Raw genomic sequence first — 25,177 nt, 5'->3', positions numbered from 1 at the left:
ACCAAACATTTTTGTTCGGAAAGTAATGCTTTTGAGAATAGCTCTCATGGCGTAAAAGTGATGCATGTGAAAAAGTTCGAATCGCTGATGTATTTATAGTTCGGCCTCAAGTCATGAATTTGTATGCAATTGCGCCAATTTTTTTTATGAGGATCGACCATGAAAGAATGCATCCACACACCAAATATTTTTGTTCGGAAACTAAAACTTTTGAGAATAGCTCTCATGGCGTAAAAGTGATGCATGTGAAAAAGTTCGAATCGCTCATGCATTTATAGTTCGGCCTCAAGTCATGAATTTTTATGCAATTGCGCCATTTTTTTTTATGTCGGTCGACCATGTAAGAATGCATCCACACACCAAATATTTTTGTTCGGAAACTAATACTTTTGGGAATAGCTCTCATGGCGTAAAAGTCATGCATGTGAAAAAGTTCGAATCGCTGATGTATTTATAGTTCGGCCTCAAGTCATGAATTTTTATGCAATTGCGCCAATTTTTTTCATGTCGGTCGACCATGTAAGAATGCATCCACACACCAAATATTTTTGCTCGGAAACTAATACTTTTGAGAATAGCTCTCATGGCGTAAAAGTCATGCATGTGAAAAAGTTCGAATCGCTGATGTATTTATAGTTCGGCCTCAAGTCATGATTTTTTATGCAATTGCGCCAATTTTTTCTATGTCGGTCGACCATGTAAGAATGCATCCACACACCAAATATTTTTGTTCGGAAACTAAAGCTTTTGGGAATATCTCTCATGGCGTAAAAGTCATGCATGTGAAAAGTTCGAATCGCTGATGTATTTATAGTTCGGCCTCAAGTCATGAATTTTTATGCAATTGCGCCAATTTTTTTCATGAGGATCGACCATGTAAGAATGCATCCACACACCAAATATTTTTGTTCGGAAACTAATACTTTTGAGAATAGCTCTCATGGCGTAAAAGTCATGCATGTGAAAAAGTTCGAATCGCTGATGTATTTATAGTTCGGCCTCAAGTCATGAATTTTTATGCAATTGCGCCAATTTTTTTTATGAGGATCGACCATGTAAGAATGCATCCACACACCAAATATTTTTGTTCGGAAACTAAAACTTTTGAGAATAGCTCTCATGGCGTAAAAGTCATGCATGTGAAAAAGTTCGAATCGCTCATGCATTTATAGTTCGGCCTCAAGTCATGAATTTTTATGCAATTGCGCCATTTTTTTTTATGTCGGTCGACCATGTAAGAATGCATCCACACACCAAATATTTTTGTTCGGAAACTAATACTTTTGGGAATAGCTCTCATGGCGTAAAAGTCATGCATGTGAAAGAGGTTCGAATCGCTGATGTATTTATAGTTCGGCCTCAAGTCATGAATTTTTATGCAATTGCGCCAATTTTTTTCATGAGGATCGACCATGTAAGAATGCATCCACACACCAAATATTTTTGTTCGGAAACTAATACTTTTGAGAATAGCTCTCATGGCGTAAAAGTCATGCATGTGAAAAAGTTCGAATCGCTCATGTATTTATAGTTCGGCCTCAAGTCATGAATTTTTATGCAATTGCGCCAATTTTTTTCATGAGGATCGACCATGTAAGAATGCATCCATACACCAAACATTTTTGTTCGGAAACTAATGCTTTTGAGAATAGCTCTCATGGCGTAAAAGTCATGCATGTGAAAAAGTTCGAATCGCTGATGTATTTATAGTTCGGCCTCAAGTCATGAATTTTTATGCAATTGCGCCAATTTTTTTTATGAGGATCGACCATGTAAGAATGCATCCACACACCAAATATTTTTGTTCGGAAACTAAAACTTTTGAGAATAGCTCTCATGGCGTAAAAGTCATGCATGTGAAAAAGTTCGAATCGCTCATGCATTTATAGTTCGGCCTCAAGTCATGAATTTTTATGCAATTGCGCCATTTTTTTTTATGTCGGTCGACCATGTAAGAATGCATCCACACACCAAATATTTTTGTTCGGAAACTAATACTTTTGGGAATAGCTCTCATGGCGTAAAAGTCATGCATGTGAAAAAGTTCGAATCGCTGATGTATTTATAGTTCGGCCTCAAGTCATGAATTTTTATGCAATTGCGCCAATTTTTTTCATGAGGATCGACCATGTAAGAATGCATCCACACACCAAATATTTTTGTTCGGAAACTAATACTTTTGAGAATAGCTCTCATGACGTAAAAGTCATGCATGTGAAAAAGTTCGAATCGCTGATGTATTTATAGTTCGGCCTCAAGTCATGAATTTTTATGCAATTGCGCCAATTTTTTTCATGAGGATCGACCATGTAAGAATGCATCCATACACCAAATATTTTTGTTCGGAAAGTAATGCTTTTGAGAATAGCTCTCATGGCGTAAAAGTGATGCATGTGAAAAAGTTCGAATCGCTGATGTATTTATAGTTCGGCCTCAAGTCAAGAATTTTTATGCAATTGCGCCAATATTTTTCATGTCGGTCGACCATGTAAGAATGCATCCACACACCAAATATTTTTGTTCGGAAACTAATACTTTTGAGAATAGCTCTCATGGCGTAAAAGTCATGCATGTGAAAAAGTTCGAATCGCTCATGCATTTATAGTTCGGCCTCAAGTCATGAATTTTTATGCAATTGCGCCAATTTTTTTTATGTCGGTCGACCATGTAAGAATGCATCCACACACCAAATATTTTTGTTCGGAAACTAATACTTTTGAGAATAGCTCTCATGGCGTAAAAGTCATGCATGTGAAAAAGTTGGAATCGCTGATGTATTTATAGTTCGGCCTCAAGTCAAGAATTTTTATGCAATTGCGCCAATTTTTTTCATGTCGGTCGACCATGTAAGAATGCATCCACACACCAAATATTTTTGCTCGGAAACTAAAACTTTTGAGAATAGCTCTCATGGCGTAAAAGTCATGCATGTGAAAAAGTTCGAATCGCTGATGTATTTATAGTTCGGCCTCAAGTCATGAATTTTTATGCAATTGCGCCAATTTTCTTTATGTCGGTCGACCATGTAAGAATGCATCCACACACCAAATATTTTTGTTCGGAAACTAAAACTTTTGAGAATAGCTCTCATGGCGTAAAAGTCATGCATGTGAAAAAGTTCGAATCGCTGATGTATTTATAGTTCGGCCTCAAGTCAAGAATTTTTATGCAATTGCGCCAATATTTTTCATGTCGGTCGACCATGTAAGAATGCATCCACACACCAAATATTTTTGTTCGGAAACTAATACTTTTGAGAATAGCTCTCATGGCGTAAAAGTCATGCATGTGAAAAAGTTCGAATCGCTGATGTATTTATAGTTCGGCCTCAAGTCATGAATTTTTATGCAATTGCGCCAATTTTTTTCATGAGGATCGACCATGTAAGAATGCATCCATACACCAAACATTTTTGTTCGGAAACTAATGCTTTTGAGAATAGCTCTCATGGCGTAAAAGTGATGCATGTGAAAAAGTTCGAATCGCTGATGTATTTATAGTTCGGCCTCAAGTCATGAATTTTTATGCAATTGCGCCAATTTTTTTCATGAGGATCGACCATGTAAGAATGCATCCACACACCAAATATTTTTGTTCGGAAACTAAAACTTTTGAGAATAGCTCTCATGGCGTAAAAGTCATGCATGTGAAAAAGTTCGAATCGCTGATGTATTTATAGTTCGGCCTCAAGTCATGAATTTTTATGCAATTGCGCCAATTTTTTTCATGAGGATCGACCATGTAAGAATGCATCCATACACCAAATATTTTTGTTCGGAAAGTAATGCTTTTGAGAATAGCTCTCATGGCGTAAAAGTGATGCATGTGAAAAAGTTCGAATCGCTGATGTATTTATAGTTCGGCCTCAAGTCAAGAATTTTTATGCAATTGCGCCAATATTTTTCATGTCGGTCGACCATGTAAGAATGCATCCACACACCAAATATTTTTGTTCGGAAACTAATACTTTTGAGAATAGCTCTCATGGCGTAAAAGTCATGCATGTGAAAAAGTTCGAATCGCTCATGCATTTATAGTTCGGCCTCAAGTCATGAATTTTTATGCAATTGCGCCAATTGTTTTTATGTCGGTCGACCATGTAAGAATGCATCCACACACCAAATATTTTTGTTCGGAAACTAAAACTTTTGAGAATAGCTCTCATGGCGTAAAAGTGATGCATGTGAAAAAGTTGGAATCGCTGATGTATTTATAGTTCGGCCTCAAGTCATGAATTTTTATGCAATTGCGCCAATTTTTTTCATGTCGGTCGACCATGTAAGAATGCATCCACACACCAAATATTTTTGCTCGGAAACTAAAACTTTTGAGAATAGCTCTCATGGCGTAAAAGTCATGCATGTGAAAAAGTTGGAATCGCTGATGTATTTATAGTTCGGCCTCAAGTCATGAATTTTTATGCAATTGCGCCAATTTTTTTCATGAGGATCGACCATGTAAGAATGCATCCATACACCAAACATTTTTGTTCGGAAACTAATGCTTTTGAGAATAGCTCTCATGGCGTAAAAGTCATGCATGTGAAAAAGTTCGAATCGCTGATGTATTTATAGTTCGGTCTCAAGTCATGAATTTTTATGCAATTGCGCCAATTTTTTTTATGAGGATCGACCATGTAAGAATGCATCCACACACCAAATATTTTTGTTCGGAAACTAAAACTTTTGAGAATAGCTCTCATGGCGTAAAAGTCATGCATGTGAAAAAGTTCGAATCGCTCATGCATTTATAGTTCGGCCTCAAGTCATGAATTTTTATGCAATTGCGCCATTTTTTTTTATGTCGGTCGACCATGTAAGAATGCATCCACACACCAAATATTTTTGTTCGGAAACTAATACTTTTGGGAATAGCTCTCATGGCGTAAAAGTCATGCATGTGAAAAAGTTCGAATCGCTGATGTATTTATAGTTCGGCCTCAAGTCATGAATTTTTATGCAATTGCGCCAATTTTTTTCATGAGGATCGACCATGTAAGAATGCATCCACACACCAAATATTTTTGTTCGGAAACTAATACTTTTGAGAATAGCTCTCATGACGTAAAAGTCATGCATGTGAAAAAGTTCGAATCGCTGATGTATTTATAGTTCGGCCTCAAGTCATGAATTTTTATGCAATTGCGCCAATTTTTTTCATGAGGATCGACCATGTAAGAATGCATCCATACACCAAATATTTTTGTTCGGAAAGTAATGCTTTTGAGAATAGCTCTCATGGCGTAAAAGTGATGCATGTGAAAAAGTTCGAATCGCTGATGTATTTATAGTTCGGCCTCAAGTCAAGAATTTTTATGCAATTGCGCCAATATTTTTCATGTCGGTCGACCATGTAAGAATGCATCCACACACCAAATATTTTTGTTCGGAAACTAATACTTTTGAGAATAGCTCTCATGGCGTAAAAGTCATGCATGTGAAAAAGTTCGAATCGCTCATGCATTTATAGTTCGGCCTCAAGTCATGAATTTTTATGCAATTGCGCCAATTGTTTTTATGTCGGTCGACCATGTAAGAATGCATCCACACACCAAATATTTTTGTTCGGAAACTAAAACTTTTGAGAATAGCTCTCATGGCGTAAAAGTGATGCATGTGAAAAAGTTGGAATCGCTGATGTATTTATAGTTCGGCCTCAAGTCATGAATTTTTATGCAATTGCGCCAATTTTTTTCATGTCGGTCGACCATGTAAGAATGCATCCACACACCAAATATTTTTGCTCGGAAACTAAAACTTTTGAGAATAGCTCTCATGGCGTAAAAGTCATGCATGTGAAAAAGTTGGAATCGCTGATGTATTTATAGTTCGGCCTCAAGTCATGAATTTTTATGCAATTGCGCCAATTTTTTTCATGAGGATCGACCATGTAAGAATGCATCCATACACCAAACATTTTTGTTCGGAAACTAATGCTTTTGAGAATAGCTCTCATGGCGTAAAAGTCATGCATGTGAAAAAGTTCGAATCGCTGATGTATTTATAGTTCGGTCTCAAGTCATGAATTTTTATGCAATTGCGCCAATTTTTTTTATGAGGATCGACCATGTAAGAATGCATCCACACACCAAATATTTTTGTTCGGAAACTAAAACTTTTGAGAATAGCTCTCATGGCGTAAAAGTCATGCATGTGAAAAAGTTCGAATCGCTCATGCATTTATAGTTCGGCCTCAAGTCATGAATTTTTATGCAATTGCGCCATTTTTTTTTATGTCGGTCGACCATGTAAGAATGCATCCACACACCAAATATTTTTGTTCGGAAACTAATACTTTTGGGAATAGCTCTCATGGCGTAAAAGTCATGCATGTGAAAAAGTTCGAATCGCTGATGTATTTATAGTTCGGCCTCAAGTCATGAATTTTTATGCAATTGCGCCAATTTTTTTCATGAGGATCGACCATGTAAGAATGCATCCACACACCAAATATTTTTGTTCGGAAACTAATACTTTTGAGAATAGCTCTCATGACGTAAAAGTCATGCATGTGAAAAAGTTCGAATCGCTGATGTATTTATAGTTCGGCCTCAAGTCATGAATTTTTATGCAATTGCGCCAATTTTTTTCATGAGGATCGACCATGTAAGAATGCATCCATACACCAAATATTTTTGTTCGGAAAGTAATGCTTTTGAGAATAGCTCTCATGGCGTAAAAGTGATGCATGTGAAAAAGTTCGAATCGCTGATGTATTTATAGTTCGGCCTCAAGTCAAGAATTTTTATGCAATTGCGCCAATATTTTTCATGTCGGTCGACCATGTAAGAATGCATCCACACACCAAATATTTTTGTTCGGAAACTAATACTTTTGAGAATAGCTCTCATGGCGTAAAAGTCATGCATGTGAAAAAGTTCGAATCGCTCATGCATTTATAGTTCGGCCTCAAGTCATGAATTTTTATGCAATTGCGCCAATTTTTTTTATGTCGGTCGACCATGTAAGAATGCATCCACACACCAAATATTTTTGTTCGGAAACTAAAACTTTTGAGAATAGCTCTCATGGCGTAAAAGTCATGCATGTGAAAAAGTTGGAATCGCTGATGTATTTATAGTTCGGCCTCAAGTCAAGAATTTTTATGCAATTGCGCCAATTTTTTTCATGTCGGTCGACCATGTAAGAATGCATCCACACACCAAATATTTTTGCTCGGAAACTAAAACTTTTGAGAATAGCTCTCATGGCGTAAAAGTCATGCATGTGAAAAAGTTCGAATCGCTGATGTATTTATAGTTCGGCCTCAAGTCATGAATTTTTATGCAATTGCGCCAATTTTCTTTATGTCGGTCGACCATGTAAGAATGCATCCACACACCAAATATTTTTGTTCGGAAACTAAAACTGTTGAGAATAGCTCTCATGGCGTAAAAGTCATGCATGTGAAAAAGTTCGAATCGCTGATGTATTTATAGTTCGGCCTCAAGTCATGAATTTTTATGCAATTGCGCCAATTTTTTTCATGAGGATCGACCATGTAAGAATGCATCCATACACCAAACATTTTTGTTCGGAAACTAATGCTTTTGAGAATAGCTCTCATGGCGTAAAAGTGATGCATGTGAAAAAGTTCGAATCGCTGATGTATTTATAGTTCGGCCTCAAGTCATGAATTTTTATGCAATTGCGCCAATTTTTTTTATGAGGATCGACCATGTAAGAATGCATCCACACACCAAATATTTTTGTTCGGAAACTAAAACTTTTGAGAATAGCTCTCATGGCGTAAAAGTCATGCATGTGAAAAAGTTCGAATCGCTGATGTATTTATAGTTCGGCCTCAAGTCATGAATTTTTATGCAATTGCGCCAATTTTTTTCATGAGGATCGACCATGTAAGAATGCATCCATACACCAAATATTTTTGTTCGGAAAGTAATGCTTTTGAGAATAGCTCTCATGGCGTAAAAGTGATGCATGTGAAAAAGTTCGAATCGCTGATGTATTTATAGTTCGGCCTCAAGTCAAGAATTTTTATGCAATTGCGCCAATATTTTTCATGTCGGTCGACCATGTAAGAATGCATCCACACACCAAATATTTTTGTTCGGAAACTAATACTTTTGAGAATAGCTCTCATGGCGTAAAAGTCATGCATGTGAAAAAGTTCGAATCGCTCATGCATTTATAGTTCGGCCTCAAGTCATGAATTTTTATGCAATTGCGCCAATTGTTTTTATGTCGGTCGACCATGTAAGAATGCATCCACACACCAAATATTTTTGTTCGGAAACTAAAACTTTTGAGAATAGCTCTCATGGCGTAAAAGTCATGCATGTGAAAAAGTTGGAATCGCTGATGTATTTATAGTTCGGCCTCAAGTCATGAATTTTTATGCAATTGCGCCAATTTTTTTCATGTCGGTCGACCATGTAAGAATGCATCCACACACCAAATATTTTTGCTCGGAAACTAAAACTTTTGAGAATAGCTCTCATGGCGTAAAAGTCATGCATGTGAAAAAGTTCGAATCGCTGATGTATTTATAGTTCGGCCTCAAGTCATGAATTTTTATGCAATTGCGCCAATTTTCTTTATGTCGGTCGACCATGTAAGAATGCATCCACACACCAAATATTTTTGTTCGGAAACTAAAACTTTTGAGAATAGCTCTCATGGCGTAAAAGTCATGCATGTGAAAAAGTTGGAATCGCTGATGTATTTATAGTTCGGCCTCAAGTCAAGAATTTTTATGCAATTGCGCCAATATTTTTCATGTCGGTCGACCATGTAAGAATGCATCCACACACCAAATATTTTTGTTCGGAAACTAACACTTTTGAGAATAGCTCTCATGGCGTAAAAGTCATGCATGTGAAAAAGTTCGAATCGCTGATGTATTTATAGTTCGGCCTCAAGTCATGAATTTTTATGCAATTGCGCCAATTTTTTTCATGAGGATCGACCATGTAAGAATGCATCCATACACCAAACATTTTTGTTCGGAAACTAATGCTTTTGAGAATAGCTCTCATGGCGTAAAAGTGATGCATGTGAAAAAGTTCGAATCGCTGATGTATTTATAGTTCGGCCTCAAGTCAAGAATTTTTATGCAATTGCGCCAATTTTTTTTATGAGGATCGACCATGTAAGAATGCATCCACACACCAAATATTTTTGTTCGGAAACTAAAACTTTTGAGAATAGCTCTCATGGCGTAAAAGTCATGCATGTGAAAAAGTTCGAATCGCTGATGCATTTATAGTTCGGCCTCAAGTCATGAATTTTTATGCAATTGCGCCATTTTTTTTATGTCGGTCGACCATGTAAGAATGCATCCACACACTAAATATTTTTGTTCGGAAACTAATACTTTTGGGAATAACTCTCATGGCGTAAAAGTCATGCATGTGAAAAAGTTCGAATCGCTGATGTATTTATAGTTCGGCCTCAAGTCATGAATTTTTATGCAATTGCGCCAATTTTTTTCATGAGGATCGACCATGTAAGAATGCATCCACACACCAAACATTTTTGTTCGGAAAGTAATGCTTTTGAGAATAGCTCTCATGGCGTAAAAGTGATGCATGTGAAAAAGTTCGAATCGCTGATGTATTTATAGTTCGGCCTCAAGTCATGAATTTGTATGCAATTGCGCCAATTTTTTTTATGAGGATCGACCATGAAAGAATGCATCCACACACCAAATATTTTTGTTCGGAAACTAAAACTTTTGAGAATAGCTCTCATGGCGTAAAAGTGATGCATGTGAAAAAGTTCGAATCGCTCATGCATTTATAGTTCGGCCTCAAGTCATGAATTTTTATGCAATTGCGCCATTTTTTTTTATGTCGGTCGACCATGTAAGAATGCATCCACACACCAAATATTTTTGTTCGGAAACTAATACTTTTGGGAATAGCTCTCATGGCGTAAAAGTCATGCATGTGAAAAAGTTCGAATCGCTGATGTATTTATAGTTCGGCCTCAAGTCATGAATTTTTATGCAATTGCGCCAATTTTTTTCATGTCGGTCGACCATGTAAGAATGCATCCACACACCAAATATTTTTGCTCGGAAACTAATACTTTTGAGAATAGCTCTCATGGCGTAAAAGTCATGCATGTGAAAAAGTTCGAATCGCTGATGTATTTATAGTTCGGCCTCAAGTCATGAATTTTTATGCAATTGCGCCAATTTTTTTCATGAGGATCTACCATGTAAGAATGCATCCATACACCAAACATTTTTGTTCGGAAACTAATGCTTTTGAGAATAGCTCTCATGGCGTAAAAGTCATGCATGTGAAAAAGTTCGAATCGCTGATGTATTTATAGTTCGGCCTCAAGTCAAGAATGTTTATGCAATTGCGCCAATATTTTTCATGTCGGTCGACCATGTAAGAATGCATCCACACACCAAATATTTTTGTTCGGAAACTAATACTTTTGAGAATAGCTCTCATGGCGTAAAAGTCATGCATGTGAAAAAGTTCGAATCGCTCATGCATTTATAGTTCGGCCTCAAGTCATGAATTTTTATGCAATTGCGCCAATTTTTTTTATGTCGGTCGACCATGTAAGAATGTATCCACACACCAAATATTTTTGTTCGGAAACTAAAACTTTTGGGAATAGCTCTCATGGCGTAAAAGTGATGCATGTGAAAAAGTTGGAATCGCTGATGTATTTATAGTTCGGCCTCAAGTCATGAATTTTTATGCAATTGCGCCAATTTTTTTCATGTCGGTCGACCATGTAAGAATGCATCCACACACCAAATATTTTTGCTCGGAAACTAAAACTTTTGAGAATAGCTCTCATGGCGTAAAAGTCATGCATGTGAAAAAGTTCGAATCGCTGATGTATTTATAGTTCGGCCTTAACTCATGAATTTTTATGCAATTGCGCCAATTATCTTTATGTCGGTCGACCATGTAAGAATGCATCCACACACCAAATATTTTTGTTCGGAAACTAAAACTTTTGAGAATAGCTCTCATGGCGTAAAAGTCATGCATGTGAAAAAGTTGGAATCGCTGATGTATTTATAGTTCGGCCTCAAGTCAAGAATTTTTATGCAATTGCGCCAATATTTTTCATGTCGGTCGACCATGTAAGAATGCATCCACACACCAAATATTTTTGTTCGGAAACTAATACTTTTGAGAATATCTCTCATGGCGTAAAAGTCATGCATGTGAAAAAGTTCGAATCGCTGATGTATTTATAGTTCGGCCTCAAGTCATGAATTTTTATGCAATTGCGCCAATTTGTTTCATGAGGATCGACCATGTAAGAATGCATCCATACACCAAATATTTTTGTTCGGAAAGTAATGCTTTTGAGAATAGCTCTCATGGCGTAAAAGTCATGCATGTGAAAAAGTTCGAATCGCTGATGTATTTATAGTTCGGCCTCAAGTCATGAATTTTTATGCAATTGCGCCAATTTTTTTTATGAGGATCGACCATGTAAGAATGCATCCACACACCAAATATTTTTGTTCGGAAACTAAAACTTTTGAGAATATCTCTCATGGCGTAAAAGTCATGCATGTGAAAAAGTTCGAATCGCTCATGCATTTATAGTTCGGCCTCAAGTCATGAATTTTTATGCAATTGCGCCATTTTTTTTTATGTCGGTCGACCATGTAAGAATGCATCCACACACCAAATATTTTTGTTCGGAAACTAAAGCTTTTGGGAATAGCTCTCATGGCGTAAAAGTCATGCATGTGAAAAAGTTCGAATCGCTGATGTATTTATAGTTCGGCCTCAAGTCATGAATTTTTATGCAATTGCGCCAATTTTTTTCATGAGGATCGACCATGTAAGAATGCATCCACACACCAAATATTTTTGTTCGGAAACTAATACTTTTGAGAATAGCTCTCATGACGTAAAAGTCATGCATGTGAAAAAGTTCGAATCGCTGATGTATTTATAGTTCGGCCTCAAGTCATGAATTTTTATGCAATTGCGCCAATTTTTTTCATGAGGATCGACCATGTAAGAATGCATCCATACACCAAATATTTTTGTTCGGAAAGTAATGCTTTTGAGAATAGCTCTCATGGCGTAAAAGTGATGCATGTGAAAAAGTTCGAATCGCTGATGTATTTATAGTTCGGCCTCAAGTCAAGAATTTTTATGCAATTGCGCCAATATTTTTCATGTCGGTCGACCATGTAAGAATGCATCCACACACCAAATATTTTTGTTCGGAAACTAATACTTTTGAGAATAGCTCTCATGGCGTAAAAGTGATGCATGTGAAAAAGTTCGAATCGCTCATGCATTTATAGTTCGGCCTCAAGTCATGAATTTTTATGCAATTGCGCCAATTTTTTTTATGTCGGTCGACCATGTAAGAATGCATCCACACACCAAATATTTTTGTTCGGAAACTAAAACTTTTGGGAATAGCTCTCATGGCGTAAAAGTGATGCATGTGAAAAAGTTGGAATCGCTGATGTATTTATAGTTCGGCCTCAAGTCATGAATTTTTATGCAATTGCGCCAATTTTTTTCATGTCGGTCGACCATGTAAGAATGCATCCACACACCAAATATTTTTGCTCGGAAACTAAAACTTTTGAGAATAGCTCTCATGGCGTAAAAGTCATGCATGTGAAAAAGTTCGAATCGCTGATGTATTTATAGTTCGGCCTCAAGTCATGAATTTTTATGCAATTGCGCCAATTTTCTTTATGTCGGTCGACCATGTAAGAATGCATCCATACACCAAATATTTTTGTTCGGAAACTAAAACTTTTGAGAATAGCTCTCATGGCGTAAAAGTCATGCATGTGAAAAAGTTCGAATCGCTGATGTATTTATAGTTCGGCCTCAAGTCAAGAATTTTTATGCAATTGCGCCAATATTTTTCATGTCGGTCGACCATGTAAGAATGCATCCACACACCAAATATTTTTGTTCGGAAACTAATACTTTTGAGAATAGCTCTCATGGCGTAAAAGTCATGCATGTGAAAAAGTTCGAATCGCTGATGTATTTATAGTTCGGCCTCAAGTCATGAATTTTTATGCAATTGCGCCAATTTTTTTCATGAGGATCGACCATGTAAGAATGCATCCATACACCAAACATTTTTGTTGGGAATCTAATGCTTTTGAGAATAGCTCTCATGGCGTAAAAGTCATGCATGTGAAAAAGTTCGAATCGCTGATGTATTTATAGTTCGGCCTCAAGTCATGAATTTTTATGCAATTGCGCCAATTTTTTTTATGAGGATCGACCATGTAAGAATGCATCCACACACCAAATATTTTTGTTCGGAAACTAAAACTTTTGAGAATAGCTCTCATGGCGTAAAAGTCATGCATGTGAAAAAGTTCGAATCGCTCATGCATTTATAGTTCGGCCTCAAGTCATGAATTTTTATGCAATTGCGCCATTTTTTTTATGTCGGTCGACCATGTAAGAATGCATCCACACACCAAATATTTTTGTTCGGAAACTAATACTTTTGGGAATAACTCTCATGGCGTAAAAGTCATGCATGTGAAAAAGTTCGAATCGCTGATGTATTTATAGTTCGGCCTCAAGTCATGAATTTTTATGCAATTGCGCCAATTTTTTTCATGATTATCGACCATGTAAGAATGCATCCACACACCAAATATTTTTGTTCGGAAACTAATACTTTTGAGAATAGCTCTCATGGCGTAAAAGTCATGCATGTGAAAAAGTTCGAATCGCTGATGTATTTATAGTTCGGCCTCAAGTCAAGAATTTTTATGCAATTGCGCCAATTTTTTTCATGAGGATCGACCATGTAAGAATGCATCCACACACCAAATATTTTTGTTCGGAAACTAATGCTTTTGAGAATAGCTCTCATGGCGTAAAAGTCATGCATGTGAAAAAGTTCGAATCGCTGATGTATTTATAGTTCGGCCTCAAGTCATGAATTTTTATGCAATTGCGCCAATTTTTTTTATGAGGATCGACCATGTAAGAATGCATCCACACACCAAATATTTTTGTTCGGAAACTAAAACTTTTGAGAATAGCTCTCATGGCGTAAAAGTCATGCATGTGAAAAAGTTCGAATCGCTCATGCATTTATAGTTCGGCCTCAAGTCATGAATTTTTATGCAATTGCGCCATTTTTTTTATGTCGGTCGACCATGTAAGAATGCATCCACACACCAAATATTTTTGTTCGGAAACTAATACTTTTGGGAATAACTCTCATGGCGTAAAAGTCATGCATGTGAAAAAGTTCGAATCGCTGATGTATTTATAGTTCGGCCTCAAGTCATGAATTTTTATGCAATTGCGCCAATTTTTTTCATGAGGATCGACCATGTAAGAATGCATCCACACACCAAATATTTTTGTTCGGAAACTAATACTTTTGAGAATAGCTCTCATGGCGTAAAAGTCATGCATGTGAAAAAGTTCGAATCGCTGATGTATTTATAGTTCGGCCTCAAGTCATGAATTTTTATGCAATTGCGCCAATTTTTTTCATGAGGATCGACCATGTAAGAATGCATCCATACACCAAACATTTTTGTTCGGAAAGTAATGCTTTTGAGAATAGCTCTCATGGCGTAAAAGTCATGCATGTGAAAAAGTTCGAATCGCTGATGTATTTATAGTTCGGCCTCAAGTCATGAATTTGTATGCAATTGCGCCAATTTTTTTTATGGGGATCGACCATGAAAGAATGCATCCACACACCAAATATTTTTGTTCGGAAACTAAAACTTTTGAGAATAGCTCTCATGGCGTAAAAGTCATGCATGTGAAAAAGTTCGAATCGCTCATGCATTTATAGTTCGGCCTCAAGTCATGACTTTTTATGCAATTGCGCCAATTTTTTTTTATGTCGGTCGACCATGTAAGAATGCATCCACACACCAAATATTTTTGTTCGGAAACTAATACTTTTGGGAATAGCTCTCATGGCGTAAAAGTCATGCATGTGAAAAAGTTCGAATCGCTGATGTATTTATAGTTCGGCCTCAAGTCATGAATTTTTATGCAATTGCGCCAATTTTTTTCATGAGGATCGACCATGTAAGAATGCATCCACACACCAAATATTTTTGTTCGGAAACTAATACTTTTGAGAATAGCTCTCATGGCGTAAAAGTCATGCATGTGAAAAAGTTCGAATCGCTGATGTATTTATAGTTCGGCCTCAAGTCATGAATTTTTATGCAATTGCGCCAATTTTTTTCATGAGGATCGACCATGTAAGAATGCATCCATACACCAAATATTTTTGTTCGGAAAGTAATGCTTTTGAGAATAGCTCTCATGGCGTAAAAGTGATGCATGTGAAAAAGTTCGAATCGCTGATGTATTTATAGTTCGGCCTCAAGTCAAGAATTTTTATGCAATTGCGCCAATATTTTTCATGTCGGTCGACCATGTAAGAATGCATCCACACACCAAATATTTTTGTTCGGAAACTAATACTTTTGAGAATAGCTCTCATGGCGTAAAAGTCATGCATGTGAAAAAGTTCGAATCGCTCATGCATTTATAGTTCGGCCTCAAGTCATGAATTTTTATGCAATTGCGCCAATTTTTTTTATGTCGGTCGACCATGTAAGAATGCATCCACACACCAAATATTTTTGTTCGGAAACTAAAACTTTTGAGAATAGCTCTCATGGCGTAAAAGTCATGCATGTGAAAAAGTTGGAATCGCTGATGTATTTATAGTTCGGCCTCAAGTCATGAATTTTTATGCAATTGCGCCAATTTTTTTCATGTCGGTCGACCATGTAAGAATGCATCCACACACCAAATATTTTTGCTCGGAAACTAAAACTTTTGAGAATAGCTCTCATGGCGTAAAAGTCATGCATGTGAAAAAGTTCGAATCGCTGATGTATTTATAGTTCGGCCTCAAGTCATGAATTTTTATGCAATTGCGCCAATTTTCTTTATGTCGGTCGACCATGTAAGAATGCATCCACACACCAAATATTTTTGTTCGGAAACTAAAACTTTTGAGAATAGCTCTCATGGCGTAAAAGTCATGCATGTGAAAAAGTTGGAATCGCTGATGTATTTATAGTTCGGCCTCAAGTCAAGAATTTTTATGCAATTGCGCCAATATTTTTCATGTCGGTCGACCATGTAAGAATGCATCCACACACCAAATATTTTTGTTCGGAAACTAACACTTTTGAGAATAGCTCTCATGGCGTAAAAGTCATGCATGTGAAAAAGTTCGAATCGCTGATGTATTTATAGTTCGGCCTCAAGTCATGAATTTTTATGCAATTGCGCCAATTTTTTTCATGAGGATCGACCATGTAAGAATGCATCCATACACCAAACATTTTTGTTCGGAAACTAATGCTTTTGAGAATAGCTCTCATGGCGTAAAAGTGATGCATGTGAAAAAGTTCGAATCGCTGATGTATTTATAGTTCGGCCTCAAGTCAAGAATTTTTATGCAATTGCGCCAATTTTTTTTATGAGGATCGACCATGTAAGAATGCATCCACACACCAAATATTTTTGTTCGGAAACTAAAACTTTTGAGAATAGCTCTCATGGCGTAAAAGTCATGCATGTGAAAAAGTTCGAATCGCTCATGCATTTATAGTTCGGCCTCAAGTCATGAATTTTTATGCAATTGCGCCATTTTTTTTATGTCGGTCGACCATGTAAGAATGCATCCACACACCAAATATTTTTGTTCGGAAACTAATACTTTTGGGAATAACTCTCATGGCGTAAAAGTCATGCATGTGAAAAAGTTCGAATCGCTGATGTATTTATAGTTCGGCCTCAAGTCATGAATTTTTATGCAATTGCGCCAATTTTTTTCATGAGGATCGACCATGTAAGAATGCATCCACACACCAAACATTTTTGTTCGGAAAGTAATGCTTTTGAGAATAGCTCTCATGGCGTAAAAGTGATGCATGTGAAAAAGTTCGAATCGCTCATGCATTTATAGTTCGGCCTCAAGTCATGAATTTTTATGCAATTGCGCCATTTTTTTTTATGTCGGTCGACCATGTAAGAATGCATCCACACACCAAATATTTTTGTTCGGAAACTAATACTTTTGGGAATAGCTCTCATGGCGTAAAAGTCATGCATGTGAAAAAGTTCGAATCGCTGATGTATTTATAGTTCGGCCTCAAGTCATGAATTTTTATGCAATTGCGCCAATTTTTTTCATGTCGGTCGACCATGTAAGAATGCATCCACACACCAAATATTTTTGCTCGGAAACTAATACTTTTGAGAATAGCTCTCATGGCGTAAAAGTCATGCATGTGAAAAAGTTCGAATCGCTGATGTATTTATAGTTCGGCCTCAAGTCATGAATTTTTATGCAATTGCGCCAATTTTTTTCATGAGGATCTACCATGTAAGAATGCATCCATACACCAAACATTTTTGTTCGGAAACTAATGCTTTTGAGAATAGCTCTCATGGCGTAAAAGTCATGCATGTGAAAAAGTTCGAATCGCTGATGTATTTATAGTTCGGCCTCAAGTCAAGAATGTTTATGCAATTGCGCCAATATTTTTCATGTCGGTCGACCATGTAAGAATGCATCCACACACCAAATATTTTTGTTCGGAAACTAATACTTTTGAGAATAGCTCTCATGGCGTAAAAGTCATGCATGTGAAAAAGTTCGAATCGCTCATGCATTTATAGTTCGGCCTCAAGTCATGAATTTTTATGCAATTGCGCCAATTTTTTTTATGTCGGTCGACCATGTAAGAATGTATCCACACACCAAATATTTTTGTTCGGAAACTAAAACTTTTGGGAATAGCTCTCATGGCGTAAAAGTGATGCATGTGAAAAAGTTCGAATCGCTGATGTATTTATAGTTCGGCCTCAAGTCATGAATTTTTATGCAATTGCGCCAATTTTTTTCATGTCGGTCGACCATGTAAGAATGCATCCACACACCAAATATTTTTGCTCGGAAACTAAAACTTTTGAGAATAGCTCTCATGGCGTAAAAGTCATGCATGTGAAAAAGTTCGAATCGCTGATGTATTTATAGTTCGGCCTCAAGTCATGAATTTTTATGCAATTGCGCCAATTTTCTTTATGTCGGTCGACCATGTAAGAATGCATCCACACACCAAATATTTTTGTTCGGAAACTAAAACTTTTGAGAATAGCTCTCATGGCGTAAAAGTCATGCATGTGAAAAAGTTGGAATCGCTGATGTATTTATAGTTCGGCCTCAAGTCAAGAATTTTTATGCAATTGCGCCAATTTTTTTCATGTCGGTCGACCATGTAAGAATGCATCCACACACCAAATATTTTTGTTCGGAAACTAATACTTTTGAGAATATCTCTCATGGCGTAAAAGTCATGCATGTGAAAAAGTTCGAATCGCTGATGTATTTATAGTTCGGCCTCAAGTCATGAATTTTTATGCAATTGCGCCAATTTGTTTCATGAGGATCGACCATGTAAGAATGCATCCATACACCAAACATTTTTGTTCGGAAAGTAATGCTTTTGAGAATAGCTCTCATGGCGTAAAAGTCATGCATGTGAAAAAGTTCGAATCGCTGATGTATTTATAGTTCGGCCTCAAGTCATGAATTTTTATGCAATTGCGCCAATTTTTTTTATGAGGATCGACCATGTAAGAATGCATCCACACACCAAATATTTTTGTTCGGAAACTAAAACTTTTGAGAATAGCTCTCATGGCGTAAAAGTCATGCATGTGAAAAAGTTCGAATCGCTCATGCATTTATAGTTCGGCCTCAAGTCATGAATTTTTATGCAATTGCGCCATTTTTTTTATGTCGGTCGACCATGTAAGAATGCATCCACACACCAAATATTTTTGTTCGGAAACTAATACTTTTGGGAATAACTCTCATGGCGTAAAAGTCATGCATGTGAAAAAGTTCGAATCGCTGATGTATTTATAGTTCGGCCTCAAGTCATGAATTTTTATGCAATTGCGCCAATTTTTTTCATGAGGATCGACCATGTAAGAATGCATCCACACACCAAACATTTTTGTTCGGAAAGTAATGCTTTTGAGAATAGCTCTCATGGCGTAAAAGTGATGCATGTGAAAAAGTTCGAATCGCTGATGTATTTATAGTTCGGCCTCAAGTCATGAATTTGTATGCAATTGCGCCAATTTTTTTTATGAGGATCGACCATGAAAGAATGCATCCACACACCAAATATTTTTGTTCGGAAACTAAAACTTTTGAGAATAGCTCTCATGGCGTAAAAGTGATGCATGTGAAAAAGTTCGAATCGCTCATGCATTTATAGTTCGGCCTCAAGTCATGAATTTTTATGCAATTGCGCCATTTTTTTTTATGTCGGTCGACCATGTAAGAATGCATCCACACACCAAATATTTTTGTTCGGAAACTAATACTTTTGGGAATAGCTCTCATGGCGTAAAAGTCATGCATGTGAAAAAGTTCGAATCGCTGATGTATTTATAGTTCGGCCTCAAGTCATGAATTTTTATGCAATTGCGCCAATTTTTTTCATGTCGGTCGACCATGTAAGAATGCATCCACACACCAAATATTTTTGCTCGGAAACTAATACTTTTGAGAATAGCTCTCATGGCGTAAAAGTCATGCATGTGAAAAAGTTCGAATCGCTGATGTATTTATAGTTCGGCCTCAAGTCATGAATTTTTATGCAATTGCGCCAATTTTTTTCATGAGGATCTACCATGTAAGAATGCATCCATACACCAAACATTTTTGTTCGGAAACTAATGCTTTTGAGAATAGCTCTCATGGCGTAAAAGTCATGCATGTGAAAAAGTTCGAATCGCTGATGTATTTATAGTTCGGCCTCAAGTCAAGAATGTTTATGCAATTGCGCCAATATTTTTCATGTCGGTCGACCATGTAAGAATGCATCCACACACCAAATATTTTTGTTCGGAAACTAATACTTTTGAGAATAGCTCTCATGGCGTAAAAGTCATGCATGTGAAAAAGTTCGAATCGCTCATGCATTTATAGTTCGGCCTCAAGTCATGAATTTTTATGCAATTGCGCCAATTTTTTTTATGTCGGTCGACCATGTAAGAATGCATCCACACACCAAATATTTTTGTTCGGAAACTAAAACTTTTGGGAATAGCTCTCATGGCGTAAAAGTGATGCATGTGAAAAAGTTGGAATCGCTGATGTATTTATAGTTCGGCCTCAAGTCATGAATTTTTATGCAATTGCGCCAATTTTTTTCATGTCGGTCGACCATGTAAGAATGCATCCACACACCAAATATTTTTGCTCGGAAACTAAAACTTTTGAGAATAGCTCTCATGGCGTAAAAGTCATGCATGTGAAAAAGTTCGAATCGCTGATGTATTTATAGTTCGGCCTCAAGTCATGAATTTTTATGCAATTGCGCCAATTTTCTTTATGTCGGTCGACCATGTAAGAATGCATCCACACACCAAATATTTTTGTTCGGAAACTAAAACTTTTGAGAATAGCTCTCATGGCGTAAAAGTCATGCATGTGAAAAAGTTGGAATCGCTGATGTATTTATAGTTCGGCCTCAAGTCAAGAATTTTTATGCAATTGCGCCAATATTTTTCATGTCGGTCGACCATGTAAGAATGCATCCACACACCAAATATTTTTGTTCGGAAACTAATACTTTTGAGAATATCTCTCATGGCGTAAAAGTCATGCATGTGAAAAAGTTCGAATCGCTGATGTATTTATAGTTCGGCCTCAAGTCATGAATTTTTATGCAATTGCGCCAATTTGTTTCATGAGGATCGACCATGTAAGAATGCATCCATACACCAAACATTTTTGTTCGGAAAGTAATGCTTTTGAGAATAGCTCTCATGGCGTAAAAGTCATGCATGTGAAAAAGTTCGAATCGCTGATGTATTTATAGTTCGGCCTCAAGTCATGAATTTTTATGCAATTGCGCCAATTTTTTTTATGAGGATCGACCATGTAAGAATGCATCCACACACCAAATATTTTTGTTCGGAAACTAAAACTTTTGAGAATATCTCTCATGGCGTAAAAGTCATGCATGTGAAAAAGTTCGAATCGCTGATGTATTTATAGTTCGGCCTCAAGTCATGAATTTTTATGCAATTGCGCCAATTTTTTTCATGAGGATCGACCATGTAAGAATGCATCCATACACCAAACATTTTTGTTCGGAAACTAATGCTTTTTAGAATAGCTCTCATGGCGTAAAAGTCATGCATGTGAAAAAGGAATCGCTGATGTATTTATAGTTCGGTCTCAAGTCAAGAATTTTTATGCAATTGCGCCAATATTTTTCATGTCGGTCGACCATGTAAGAATGCATCCACACACCAAATATTTTTGTTCGGAAACTAATACTTTTGAGAATAGCTCTCATGGCGTAAAAGTCATGCATGTGAAAAAGTTCGAATCGCTCATGCATTTATAGTTCGGCCTCAAGTCATGAATTTTTATGCAATTGCGCCAATTTTTTTTATGTCGGTCGACCATGTAAGAATGCATCCACACACCAAATATTTTTGTTCGGAAACTAAAACTTTTGGGAATAGCTCTCATGGCGTAAAAGTGATGCATGTGAAAAAGTTGGAATCGCTGATGTATTTATAGTTCGGCCTCAAGTCATGAATTTTTATGCAATTGCGCCAATTTTTTTCATGTCGGTCGACCATGTAAGAATGCATCCACACACCAAATATTTTTGCTCGGAAACTAAAACTTTTGAGAATAGCTCTCATGGCGTAAAAGTCATGCATGTGAAAAAGTTCGAATCGCTGATGTATTTATAGTTCGGCCTCAAGTCATGAATTTTTATGCAATTGCGCCAATTTTCTTTATGTCGGTCGACCATGTAAGAATGCATCCATACACCAAATATTTTTGTTCGGAAACTAAAACTTTTGAGAATAGCTCTCATGGCGTAAAAGTCATGCATGTGAAAAAGTTCGAATCGCTGATGTATTTATAGTTCGGCCTCAAGTCAAGAATTTTTATGCAATTGCGCCAATATTTTTCATGTCGGTCGACCATGTAAGAATGCATCCACACACCAAATATTTTTGTTCGGAAACTAATACTTTTGAGAATAGCTCTCATGGCGTAAAAGTCATGCATGTGAAAAAGTTCGAATCGCTGATGTATTTATAGTTCGGCCTCAAGTCATGAATTTTTATGCAATTGCGCCAATTTTTTTCATGAGGATCGACCATGTAAGAATGCATCCATACACCAAACATTTTTGTTGGGAATCTAATGCTTTTGAGAATAGCTCTCATGGCGTAAAAGTCATGCATGTGAAAAAGTTCGAATCGCTGATGTATTTATAGTTCGGCCTCAAGTCATGAATTTTTATGCAATTGCGCCAATTTTTTTTATGAGGATCGACCATGTAAGAATGCATCCACACACCAAATATTTTTGTTCGGAAACTAAAACTTTTGAGAATAGCTCTCATGGCGTAAAAGTCATGCATGTGAAAAAGTTCGAATCGCTCATGCATTTATAGTTCGGCCTCAAGTCATGAATTTTTATGCAATTGCGCCATTTTTTTTATGTCGGTCGACCATGTAAGAATGCATCCACACACCAAATATTTTTGTTCGGAAACTAATACTTTTGGGAATAACTCTCATGGCGTAAAAGTCATGCATGTGAAAAAGTTCGAATCGCTGATGTATTTATAGTTCGGCCTCAAGTCATGAATTTTTATGCAATTGCGCCAATTTTTTTCATGAGGATCGACCATGTAAGAATGCATCCACACACCAAATATTTTTGTTCGGAAACTAATACTTTTGAGAATAGCTCTCATGGCGTAAAAGTCATGCATGTGAAAAAGTTCGAATCGCTGATGTATTTATAGTTCGGCCTCAAGTCAAGAATTTTTATGCAATTGCGCCAATTTTTTTCATGAGGATCGACCATGTAAGAATGCATCCACACACCAAATATTTTTGTTCAGAAACTAATGCTTTTGAGAATAGCTCTCATGGCGTAAAAGTCATGCATGTGAAAAAGTTCGAATCGCTGATGTATTTATAGTTCGGCCTCAAGTCATGAATTTTTATGCAATTGCGCCAATTTTTTTTATGAGGATCGACCATGTAAGAATGCATCCACACACCAAATATTTTTGTTCGGAAACTAAAACTTTTGAGAATAGCTCTCATGGCGTAAAAGTCATGCATGTGAAAAAGTTCGAATCGCTCATGCATTTATAGTTCGGCCTCAAGTCATGAATTTTTATGCAATTGCGCCATTTTTTTTATGTCGGTCGACCATGTAAGAATGCATCCACACACCAAATATTTTTGTTCGGAAACTAATACTTTTGGGAATAACTCTCATGGCGTAAAAGTCATGCATGTGAAAAAGTTCGAATCGCTGATGTATTTATAGTTCGGCCTCAAGTCATGAATTTTTATGCAATTGCGCCAATTTTTTTCATGAGGATCGACCATGTAAGAATGCATCCACACACCAAATATTTTTGTTCGGAAACTAATACTTTTGAGAATAGCTCTCATGGCGTAAAAGTCATGCATGTGAAAAAGTTCGAATCGCTGATGTATTTATAGTTCGGCCTCAAGTCATGAATTTTTATGCAATTGCGCCAATTTTTTTCATGAGGATCGACCATGTAAGAATGCATCCATACACCAAACATTTTTGTTCGGAAAGTAATGCTTTTGAGAATAGCTCTCATGGCGTAAAAGTCATGCATGTGAAAAAGTTCGAATCGCTGATGTATTTATAGTTCGGCCTCAAGTCATGAATTTGTATGCAATTGCGCCAATTTTTTTTATGGGGATCGACCATGAAAGAATGCATCCACACACCAAATATTTTTGTTCGGAAACTAAAACTTTTGAGAATAGCTCTCATGGCGTAAAAGTCATGCATGTGAAAAAGTTCGAATCGCTCATGCATTTATAGTTCGGCCTCAAGTCATGAATTTTTATGCAATTGCGCCAATTTTTTTTTATGTCGGTCGACCATGTAAGAATGCATCCACACACCAAATATTTTTGTTCGGAAACTAATACTTTTGGGAATAGCTCCCATGGCGTAAAAGTCATGCATGTGAAAAAGTTCGAATCGCTGATGTATTTATAGTTCGGCCTCAAGTCATGAATTTTTATGCAATTGCGCCAATTTTTTTCATGAGGATCGACCATGTAAGAATGCATCCACACACCAAATATTTTTGTTCGGAAACTAATACTTTTGAGAATAGCTCTCATGGCGTAAAAGTCATGCATGTGAAAAAGTTCGAATCGCTGATGTATTTATAGTTCGGCCTCAAGTCATGAATTTTTATGCAATTGCGCCAATTTTTTTCATGAGGATCGACCATGTAAGAATGCATCCATACACCAAACATTTTTGTTCGGAAACTAATACTTTTGAGAATAGCTCTCATGGCGTAAAAGTCATGCATGTGAAAAAGTTCGAATCGCTGATGTATTTATAGTTCGGCCTCAAGTCAAGAATGTTTATGCAATTGCGCCAATATTTTTCATGTCGGTCGACCATGTAAGAATGCATCCACAAACCAAATATTTTTGTTCGGAAACTAATACTTTTGAGAATAGCTCTCATGGCGTAAAAGTCATGCATGTGAAAAAGTTCGAATCGCTCATGCATTTATATTTCGGCCTCAAGTCATGAATTTTTATGCAATTGCGCCAATTTTTTTTATGTCGGTCGACCATGTAAGAATGCATCCACACATCAAATATTTTTGTTCGGAAACTAAAACTTTTGGGAATAGCTCTCATGGCGTAAAAGTGATGCATGTGAAAAAGTTGGAATCGCTGATGTATTTATAGTTCGGCCTCAAGTCATGAATTTTTATGCAATTGCGCCAATTATTTTCATGTCGGTCGACCATGTAAGAATGCATCCACACACCAAATATTTTTGCTCGGAAACTAAAACTTTTGAGAATAGCTCTCATGGCGTAAAAGTCATGCATGTGAAAAAGTTCGAATCGCTGATGTATTTATAGTTCGGCCTCAAGTCATGAATTTTTATGCAATTGCGCCAATTTTCTTTATGTCGGTCGACCATGTAAGAATGCATCCACACACCAAATATTTTTGTTCGGAAACTAAAACTTTTGAGAATAGCTCTCATGGCGTAAAAGTCATGCATGTGAAAAAGTTGGAATCGCTGATGTATTTATAGTTCGGCCTCAAGTCAAGAATTTTTAT

Source organism: Haliotis rufescens, unplaced genomic scaffold (genome assembly GCF_023055435.1).
Source record: "Haliotis rufescens isolate VD_foot unplaced genomic scaffold, xgHalRufe1.0.p SCAF_10, whole genome shotgun sequence".
In the NCBI taxonomy this organism is placed as follows: Eukaryota; Metazoa; Mollusca; class Gastropoda; order Lepetellida; family Haliotidae; genus Haliotis; species Haliotis rufescens.
This window is presented reverse-complemented; position numbering follows the sequence as displayed.